Source organism: Protopterus annectens, chromosome 3.part0, assembly GCF_019279795.1.
Source record: "Protopterus annectens isolate FY-2018-M chromosome 3.part0, PAN1.0, whole genome shotgun sequence".
Taxonomy (NCBI): domain Eukaryota; kingdom Metazoa; phylum Chordata; order Ceratodontiformes; family Protopteridae; genus Protopterus; species Protopterus annectens.
In genome coordinates, this window is record NC_056731.1 from 1,923,917,191 (window position 1) to 1,923,928,312 (window position 11,122).

Here is an 11,122-nt window from a genome sequence, read left to right on the forward strand (position 1 = left end):
TTTGTCTCTGACTGTTTGCAGAGCAGTGCAGTCATGTCAAATTCAGAGGTACTTTTCCATGGTACTTACTGGCCCAAATGGCTGCTACAGTAAGTTTGTAGTTCGTGGGCCCCAGATCTGCATTTTTAGGTGCTGGAGATAAATATGATTCTACAAACATATTTGTTTTTAGTTTTTTGGGCTTGCTTTGGACAGCTGCAGAGCAGTGCAGTACACTAAGCTGTTTTTGAGACCTAGGATTTTTGTTGGATTATGGGTGGCCTCGGTGGTGTAGCTGTTAGCGTTGTCACCTCACAACAAGAGGTTCTTCTGTTCGATTCCCGGCTGGGTGCCTTCTGTGTGGAGAATGTATATCCTCCCTGCGGTCACGTGGGTTTCCTCGAGGTGCTCCGGCTTCCTCTCGCATTCCAAAGACATGCAGTATTTGGACTGGACACTCTAAATTAGACGTGTGTATATATGTGTGTGTGTGTGTGTGTGTGCACACAAGTGAGGGGTAAGAATGAACTACTGCAGCAGGACTAGCCACCCAGTGGTGTAAACCTTGGCTCGAGATGATTGTCACTGCTGTAGTGACACCCCGACCCCATTTGCAAAATGGGAAAAGGGGATGAAGATGGATGGTTGGATATGTCAAGTGATGAGATTACTGTAGTTATTGTTGCATCTAGTTTCAAAAGAAAGGTATTTATTTATTGTACATTGGTTAATTAGGTAGGCTGACCTTTTGATTTTTTCAGCTGCGGAGATGGTTGACTTCAGCATTTATGCATATATTTATGTATATTTTATTGTTAACATTTGATTGTGTTTGCAGCCTAATACTTTGGTCGTAGAATGCAATCTTACAGAAATGGTGTGGTCAGCTTTCAACTGCCCTTTCAGAAGCTGTGTGGATTATTGTTTTACAATGCATAAGAAAAAAGGTGACATTTTATTGCTGTTAAATGAAGAAAGAAACTGGTTTATATAATATCACATTTTTAGAAGTTCCAATTTCATATGGTCTAGACCCATATGTTAGTGTTTCTAAGAACTCTGAAGGAAAAAAAAATGAAACCTATGCTTTTGTAGATGGACAGACACCCCTGCACCCCCCCACACCCCCTGCAATTTGTACATAATTATGTATACCAACTCAGAGATCACACTACAGTAAGGAAAGGGTAAAATCCCCAATGAAGCATTTGTATGGAGATCACAGTACATTTGAGATTGGAGAATTTACCCTTTTGCCCACTGTAGTGCCATCTTTCAGTTTGTTTATATAATTTGCATTGGGTGTGGGGGTACAGGGGGTCTTGCCCCCTTGCAAAACAATGTAGATTTATTTTTTTGTCTTGCAAGTTTTCGGAAATTTGAATATATGGTTCCGGCTTTATGAATATTGAGTTTCTGAAAACACGATAATGTGTTATAAATCTGAAAGAAGCTCCCACTTAGTTTGTAAACAGATTTGTTTGAGTTGCACAATAAATATCCCCACACAGTTGGATGACAGTCTGTTCATCAGCTCATCTCATTGCTTGCTCAACAGGTACCTGACCCATTAGAACCTACACAAGGTGTTGAGGGTAAGCTCAGAACAGGACCTCGCAAAACTCTCCCAGTGTAGGGAGCACCAATAGTTTTGGTGCTAGAGGTATTTTGATAGTCGGCCACCATTGAAAAAAAAAAATTTATTGGGTCATGAATATGTGGGAATTTAATTATTTTTTATTTGGATCAGAAGTTGAAACGTCATTTCCCAGTTCATGGTTGTCCACACAAAGTTCTTTCTGCCAATGGTACTCCATTTACTAGCCAGTTTCAGAAATTTACAAAAGAATGGGACTTTGCACATGTCACTAGTAGTCCTGAATATCCTCAGTCCAGTGGTCTAGCTGAACGTGCAGTGCAGAGTGCAAAGCAATTACTTGAAAGGTCAAAGCGTGACAGTACCGATGTGTTCTTGAATTTGCTTAATCTCAGAAACATACCCCGTGACAATATTCTTGGCTCACCTGCTCAAAGACTACTTTCCAGGCAAACTAGAACTGCGCTACCCATTACTTCCATTTTATTAAAGCCTAAACCTAAGAACAATAAAACCATCAGGGCTCAATTGTTTGAGAAGCATAATATCCAGAAATCTAGTTACGATCGATCAAGCAGAATACTTCGCCCGTTGAGAGTAGAGACCATACGAATCCAGACAACGAAAGGTTTTGATTGAATGGGACAGATTTCAGGCATCTGTGCTGAGCCAAGATCCTACCCAGTAGACTCCAAGGGTGTGGAGTATAGGAGGAACTGTAGACATAATCTTCCTGTACCAGAATCATCATCACTTTCCTTATCCATCCGAAAGGGATCTACATGATAAACAATAATCATTACCATCACATCGTTTCTGTGATGCAGATTTCAAATCTAAGAGTGAATCAGACACTGATGTTCATCGTGTTTCACTGTTGCAGTCATTACACTTGGGTTATCCTGCTGGCAGGCTACCTGCAGTCGGCCTGAATTCCAAAGTCCTGGTCCGGCGTCGGTTGCTGTCGCCTCTTCCCGGACGTCAGTGCGCCAGGGGTATAAAAGATGCAGCCGACGCCATTTTCTTCAGTCTTTCTTGCCGCACGGTGCCCGAAGCAAAAGCAGTTCGCAAGTGCCAGTCGGCCGACTCCTGAGATTTTCAAAATCGAATTTCAGATCCAAAGTCTTCATTAAAGCTAAGTACCCCATTGGGGAAACTTTTTTTTTTGCTCCAGACCGATGTCAGAAAAAGTTAACAATTGTATTTCTTGCGGGAAGCAAATACCTCATAAGCATTTTCATTCTTACTGTATTCCTTGCCTAGGCCCTGACCACGACGTTGCTAGCTGTCGGTTTTGTGCTAGATTTAACCAACGCACTATTAAGCCTTGGTACGATTTTGCCTTTCATTGCTTTGGCCGAAGATTTAATTATATAATGCCGTCGGAACAGCCGACAACTGGAGTTTATAAAAAGCGCAAGGAAAAGGACAGGCACCCGAGGTCCAAAACCGACGATGCCTCCGCTAGGCCAGTCGCCGGTTCTCAGTGAGGTGCTTTCGCAGCCCCTGACGCCCGCTACCTCAGAGCCACAGGCCACTTCCGACTCTCACGTGGAGCCGACTAGGCCTCTGGATACTCAAGGTATTGGACACTCTGAAACTATTCCCTCAGATGGGTCCGGAGCTGCTGAGCAGCCATCTGCTTCTGAGGGTGGTTTTAGACCTACACAGTTATATATCAATTCAATCTCAGCTTCAAAGGCAAAGACTAAAACAGCTCTAAAGACAAAGAAACAAGTACAACATTCTCCTGGACAAGACTTCCATGCCTAGGAAACAGATGCTTAAAATGGCCGAAGACCTAATTACTTTGATCAGGGGTTCCCATCCCCCTCCTGATAAGAGCCCTAGGCAAGAGACAGAATATGACTCTTCTGAGCAGGTTTCCATTCCCTCTGACTCCTGTTCTGAACAAGGATACTCTCTTCCTCCCTATGAGGATTTTGATGCTGAAGTATCTATTCCTTCAGCCTCTCCTCCTGAGGATTATTCTTTTGGGGAAACCCTGCATACCATGAGGGAGCATTTTCACTGGGAGAGCCAAGATTACTCAGAATCTAAGAAAAGGCTCAGAGACTTTATTTTACTACCTCAGCACAGACCTCTTGCTATTCCACCTGTTCTAGACATTGTAGATGATGTATTTTCAGAGTCCGGCCTGTCTCCTGACTCTTATCCCCTGCAACTGTTGAGCCAGACAGATACTACAGGGTTCCAGACTCTCATAAATTTCTATATAAAAAACCCTGCTGCTGACCCAGAAACTATATCTCAGGGTCCCAAAAGGGGTCAAGGCTTGCACTGCAAAAAAACCCTGTCCCCTCTGATAGGGATTCTAGGGCACTGGACAGATGGAGGAAAAAAGTTTACACTTCTGCTACCTTGGCTGTAATGGCTTTAAATTGTCAGTTTCATATGCTTAAATATCAGCAATACTTAATGTCACTGCTAAAACAGAAAATGTTGACAAATTCTGAATGTTCTGATAACAAGGAAATGCAGGATTTATTGCATGCAGTTGAACAAGTGGGAAAGCATACTTTGCAATGTGGTTTTGATTCACTGGAGGCCTCTTGCAGGGCCGCTGTTACGGGCTCTGTCATTAGAAGACATGCTTGGTTAAAGGAACAGAATCTGCCTGATCATGTTAAAGCAAAATTATTGGATGCTCCATTACAGCATGATACTTTGTTTGGTGTTAAGGCAGAAGAGGTGTTGAAGAAAATGGAGGATAAAACAAAATCTATGCAGACAGTTAAGAATTTCCTATAGGTACAGCCACCCAGATTTAGCAGGAACTGGCCTTCTAAAAATTGGTCCTTTCCAGTGTCAGACAGGCCACAAATAGGGCAGATACAGACGCCCTAGAGGCAGATCCCAGCCCCAAGGCTCATATAGGCCTAAACAATGGGGTGCTTCTACCTCCAAAAGCAGAGAAGACAAATCACAACCATACAGGAAACAGTCCCAATGACTTGCCAATGCCAAGCACTTACCTTTTTGGCAGCACCCTTAGGGGGAGAACGAGCACTTTTTTTTACAAAATTGGCACATGATCACCCAGGACAAATGGGTCTTGAATATAGTGTCTCAGGGCTGCAGGTTCCACTTTCATACCCTTCCAAAGACAAAAGGTATGCCAGACCTGCCACACAATCAATGGGCAGAGGCACAAAAGCAAGTTTCATCCCTCATGGAAATGAGGGCTATTCAGCGAGTACCACAGCAAGAGCAGGGACAAGGATTTTACTCAAGACTTTTCTTGGTACCCAGAAAGGACAAAGCCTGGAGACCAATACTGGACCTGTCTATTCTAAACACTTTTTTGGACGTTCCAAAATTCAAAATGTTGACTCTGCAGCAGCTTCTGCCCATGCTGGGCAAGAAGGCTTGGCTTGTAACTTTGGACCTCAGAGGCATACCTGCACGTCCCAGTGAGACAATCTTGCAGAAGATACCTCAGATTCATAGCTGGCTGAATGCACTACCAATTCTCTGCACTGCCCTTTGGCTTATCTACTGCGCCCAGAGTCTTCACAAAATGCCTGGCACCAGTAATTGCATTTTGCAGACAAAGATGAATACAAATATGTCCTTACTTGGACGACTGCCTTATTCAAGCAGAGAACAAGGACATTCTACTGAAGCATCTGCTGTTTGTAAAAAGATTACTAATTTGCCTAGGGTACACAGTGAACAAAAAGAAATCAAAACTGGTACCCTCTCGAGATAATATTTCTGGGTGCAAGCTTAAATACAACTGCCCAGATGGCTTATCTCACGCCAGACAAACAAAGGCAACTGACTTCTTACTTTGAAATGATGGCAACAAAGACCCAGTTATCTGCAAGAAAAATTCTGCAGGCTTTGGGCTTCATGGCATCCAGTTTTCTGCTAATTCCATATGCAAGACTGCAAATGAGGAAACTACAATGGTATCTAAAAAGTGCTTGGACTCAACATTGTCACAGCCTGGAAACATTAATTACCCTCATTCTCTGCCTGCAATAGGAGTTTCGATGGTGGGCACAGGCCTGTCACCACAACAAGGGACAGCCATTCACTTTACCCACAGCAAGGCAGACACTAACAACAGATGCATCAGATTATGCCTGGGGGGCCCACATGGCAGGAAAATGTATTAAGGGCACATGGCCCGCAAGCCAAATGCATCTTTATATCAATCAAAAAGAGATGCTAGCTGTACAGAATGCCCTGACAGCCTTCAAGGTTCTACTTCATCCAGGACAACTGCTGATAGAGACGGACAATACTACAGTCATGTGGTACATAAGCAAGCAAGGAGGCACACATTCCTACCCCCTCTGCAGACAAGCCATGACTTTGTGGAACACAGCATTGACTTATCAAGTACACCTGCAAGCACAATTCCAGCCAGGAAAGACAAATATTCTGGCAGACTAACTAAGCAGAAACCTCATGGATCCTCACGAGTGGAAACTAGATCCACAAATCTTCAGCATGATAAGGAAATGGGGATGCCCAGACATAGATGTATTTGCCTCCCCTCACAACTGCCAACTACAGAGATTCTGCACAAGGACTTATCACAAACAAGCATGGAAAGTTGACGCCCTATCATTCAGCGGGAAAACACTTACAGTATATGCTTTTCCTCCACTTCCTCTCCTCCCCAAGGTACTCCTAAAGATCAGATGAGAGAAGCCAAAAATGATACTGATTGCACCAGACTGGCCACGCCAGCACTGGTACCCAATCCTAAAGAGCTTGTCTCAAGGCCCAGCTTGGATATTACCTCAAATTCCTCATTTGCTGACCCAACAAAACAATCCGATCCTACACAGCCAACTTAGAACCCTAATGTAACCATTCAGAACGCACCTCTCTCTAACGCAGTTATGAATGTTATTTTGGAGGCCAGGAGGCCCAGCACCAGAAAATCTTATGCAGAAAAATGGAAGAGATTCTGTGCTTGGAACCAGGCACAAGGAATGGACACGCTTGTACCAAATGTTACTCAGATTTTACAATACCTAACTGAGATGCTGGACAAAGGCCTATCCTTCTCATCAATTAAGATCCATGCATCTGCCATTTCAGCTCATTACAATACGGACCCACCTATTTTTTCACTTCCACTGCTAAGGCAGTACCTCAGAGGGGCCAAAAACATAAGACCTCCAAGGAAAGCTCCAGTACCTGCATGGGACCTCAATTTTGTCTTGGAAAAGCTCACACTGCCTCCTTTTGAGCCAGCCAATACAGCTGAGATAAAATACTTATCATGGAAAACAGCTCTGCTACTAGCAATAACTTCAGCAAGAAGAGTCTCGGAGTTACAGGCACTAATGGCTGTGGAACCTTATATTATTTTCCATCCGGACATGTTTTCTCTAAGGACAAACCCAACATTTATGCCTAAGATAGTGTCCAGTGTGGCTCTTAACCAAACCATTCATTTGCCTACCTTTTATCCAAACCCACAGAATAAGGGGGAGAGACTTCTGCATTCTTTGGACATACACAGACAGCTACGCTTCTACTTGGACAAAACTAAAGCTTTCAGAAAGACTGAGCAACTCTTAGTGGCATATGCTGCAGGATCGCAAGGAAAAGCTATTTCAAAGCAGACTGTTTCAAAGTGGATAGGCCACTGTATTCGTTTCTGCTATTCACAATGTGGCAAATCAGTGCCTAAGGGCATTAGGCCACATTCAACCAGAGCAGCAACCACTTCAGCAGCCTTCCTCAGAGGAGTACCAACCAAGGACATTTTGGAGGCTGCAACTTGGACTTCATTGCACACTTTTACAAAGCACTACCACTTACCTCTTTACTCTAAATCCAGAGCAAGCTTTTGCCACTGCAGTTCTGCAGGGCCTCATAGCCACTCCTAATTCCATTTAGGCCCAGCCACCCAATCTCAGCTTTGGGATTCAACCCAAGTGTAATGACTGCAACAGTGAAACACGATGAACATAGTACAGTTGTGTACCTACTATAAATGTAGATGTTCGAGTGTATTCATTGTTGCAGTCCAGGTTACCCTCCCACCATCCCCCTTTCATTGCTGGGACTTATCTGTACTTCTCTATTCTATACAACCTATGTGGTGTATTTGCTTGTAAATGAAGGTAATGTTTATGTTAGTGCATGCTTTTTTTATGAGCAGAATTTTTAGCTTACCCTTTTGGGGGCAAGAAAAACTGAAGTAAATGGCGTTGGCTGCATCTTCTATACCCCTGGCGCACTGACGTCAGGGAAGAGGCAATAGCATCCGACGCCGGACCAGGACTTTGGAATTCAGGCCGACTGCGGGTAGCCTGCCAGCAGGATAACTCAAGTGTAATGACTGCAACAGTAAATACACTCTAACATCTACATTTATGGTAGGTACACAACTGTACTTTCCCATACCTGAATGTGTTCAAAATTCTGATACCATTCCCGAAAATGTTCTGAACATTCCACAGGTCAAACATTTTGCAGAGACTATTCCAGTTGCTAAATCTAATTCCCAGTTTTATGTCATGCGATATGGACGAGTATCAAAGCCTCATTTGAAATACGCAGTCACATGGACTTGATTGTATATATATTTATATGTGTACTTAATGTTGTATAACGCATGACAAAGAATTACCTGTGATTTCTGCATGCCTAATAGACTCATAGCATTGTATGATCTATTCCTCAGAGGGAGGATGTAGAGTAGAGTGCAAGTGATTTGTGCTATATCTTTAATAAGTATGTCAAGGCTGTATATACACGTGTAAATTCCAGACACGTGGACTCTCTAGTGCCATTTTGTAAGAGCCGCCAGAGTGAGAGCATGCATGATCGCAGTTATTAGTTTTCGTACAAGTTACTTAAGTTAAATTCAGTAATGTGCTTGTGTAAAATAAAGCTGCTTGAACAGAACCCACAAAGTCTCTTCTAGAGTCCAAAATAGGAGAGTGATATGTCATGTCTTGTTTGCCTGTTTTTTTTTTTTTTTTTTTTATTGAAAATTGCACTTCCCTTGAGGTTGTTCAATCTTGAAGGATGTTGTAGTAATGGGTTGCAGGAGGCAAAAATCTGTACATGGGGTTGAGTCTTGCTTCACACTTTACACAGAGCTACTAAGTTATTTTATAGTTAAAAGAAGTAGAATGAAGCAGTCCTTTTATCGGTCAGAACTTTGATCATACCATAACCCGTAATGATAATCTAAGAGTTGATCCTGTCTGCCTGATGTCTGAATCCCTCTGGCATTACTCCTCTTTAAGACCATCAGGAATCCATGACAGATGTCGGAAGAGAGACTTTACTTAAGTTTATATCTCTGTTGGGGCTATGAATTATTTGCATGTATGGTGATGCATCTGATTGTAGGATTTGATGTGCAAACTTCCGTGTACAGTGTTTTCACAGTTAGTGCTGCAGAAGTATAATCTTCCTTTTATGCCTAAAGTGATATCTCCTTGAACCAATCCATTCAGCTTCCCTTATTTTATCCTAAGTATGTGAATGCTGGAGAATATATGCTACATATGCTGCATTTCTTTGATATTTACAGACAAGTGTGTAAGCAGACTTGATTCCTCTTCAAGAAAGGAAAGGAAAAGAGTGCTTGTCTCTTAGAATGGATCTAAATCACTGACTGGTGGTACTAACTTTTGTTGTGACAAGTGCAAAACAGTCCAAAGCCCTTAGGCTCATTGTACAAGTGCTGTGGTTGTTTATCGTGTGGATCACTGTTGCAGTCATTATAGCAGTAGCGTAGCAAGGGTGTGGAGAGTGGGGGGGTATGTGCCCCGGGGGCAACCCTGAAATGTCTTTCTTGCATTCTTGAGAACAACCAAAGTGAAACTACAAAACTTCAAAAAAGTGCAAGGAAAATAACAGAAGATACGGACACAATTCTTTGAACAATTTAGTTCAATTTATTCACATGAACTTCATCAGAAAATGAAACCTATGTCACATTTCACATCTTGCTTCAAGCAAATAAAAATCACATGACTTAAATACTCCAATAAAAATTGGTTCTATGCACTTAAAGCAGCAAATGTGTGTAAATGTATATATTTGTGTGTATGTTTATCATTCATAATAATGAGAAATGTGAGAGAAGCTTCATTTTCTGATGCAGTTCATGTGAATAAATTGCACGAAAGTGCTCAAGGAATTGCGTTTGTATCTTCTGTTATTTTCCTTGCACTTTTTTGAAGTTTTGTAGTTTCCTGCAGTCTTCTTTCTGTATTGGCATTCAGAAATGCCAGTACAAAAAGCAACTTGCTAACTTCTTGGGCAAGCTGTAGCAAGCCGATTGCTACAAATGTAATAGTTGGCTTGCTACAATTTAAAATGCAACAGTTCTTGTATTTTGGAAGGACTGTTTCTCTGCTGACTTGGACAGCCAGTGTTTCGGAGTGAATCTGACCTTTTAATTTTTTTTCTTCTGAGGAAGAGCTGTGGCAGGGAAGGGTGTGTGTGCTTCAGACTGCTGTGAGCAGGCTTATCAGCCTGTGCATTGCAATAGGGATTTCCACAGATGGATAAGCTTTTTATCTGGTCTGACAGAACTGAGCACTCTTCCTCGTGGCTATGCTTTAGATATCCTCATCTACGTTTAGCGTAGGTGGTGTCCACCCACATCATCTTTAGTTTTTTCTTGCTGCATTTCACGTAACCTTCTGTCTCAGAGGAATTAACTACTCTGTTAAGGAGAGTCGGACTTTAACCTATAGGTCAGTGTGAACCAAGCATGCTCTACCTGGGCAGTTGTAATTTTTTCCCAGGCTATTGAGGCACCTCTGCTTTCCATGAAACCTGCACCTGTCTATTCCGTTTTCCATTTTATTTTTCCTGCTGTTGGAAATATTTAGTTTAATCCTAAAGGCTCCAAACTAGTTTGTTACTTTTTCAGTATAGAAATCTTTTCTTTTCCTTTGGTTGGCTTTAACCAGGTAAATTAGCTTTCATTTTCTGTTGTAAAGTATACATTTCTTTGTTTCTAGGCACTTTCTCCATTTCTTCCTTTGTGCACTGCTCCCTTCAGGTTAGCACCTGTTAAGATTGTTTAGTAGTGTTGTGTGTGTGTGTGGGGGTGGGGGGAGGCAGTGTTTCTTCGTGTTTGCTGCTTGTGTTGGCTTTTTTTTTTTTTAAGCTGTGTTATGTTGGCATTTTATCTGTTTTAAGCTGCTGTTGATGGTTCCTTTTTGGGTTCCATTTAGCCTTTTTAGTTGGTTTGGTCCTTTGATTTGATGATCTTGGTTTCTGTAGTTTCCCTTTAAATTATGGTAGTTCAACATTTGTACATTGGACCATTTTATTTTATTTTTATTTATTTACTTATTTATTTGCATTAGGTCTTCCGTGGGTTTGGATATGCCAGGGATTTCAATAGAGGATTTTGCGCCCCGGTTTGTCACCTTCGGTGGTTGAGGAATGTGCCATTGAAATTCAGGTCCCTCCTTCATCACCTGCTTTCCTGGCTTGCGGCCTTGGTTTCCTGTCCCTGTATGTCTGGGATGCTTTTCATCAGTCACTGTTGCAGTACTACCTTTTTTGACATCTTGT

At 42.2% G+C, this 11,122-nt stretch overlaps 1 protein-coding gene and 1 non-coding gene across 2 annotated transcripts in view; both read left to right on the top strand.

Annotated features, from left to right (window-relative positions):
• TBRG4 (transforming growth factor beta regulator 4) overlaps positions 1-11,122 on the top strand; it is a 1,565,288-nt gene that overhangs the window by 687,601 nt on the left and 866,565 nt on the right. The window lies entirely within an intron of this gene.
• Positions 27-162, top strand: LOC122797484. The gene has a single exon (XR_006364162.1). It is a non-coding gene; the product is annotated as a small nucleolar RNA SNORA5 (small nucleolar RNA).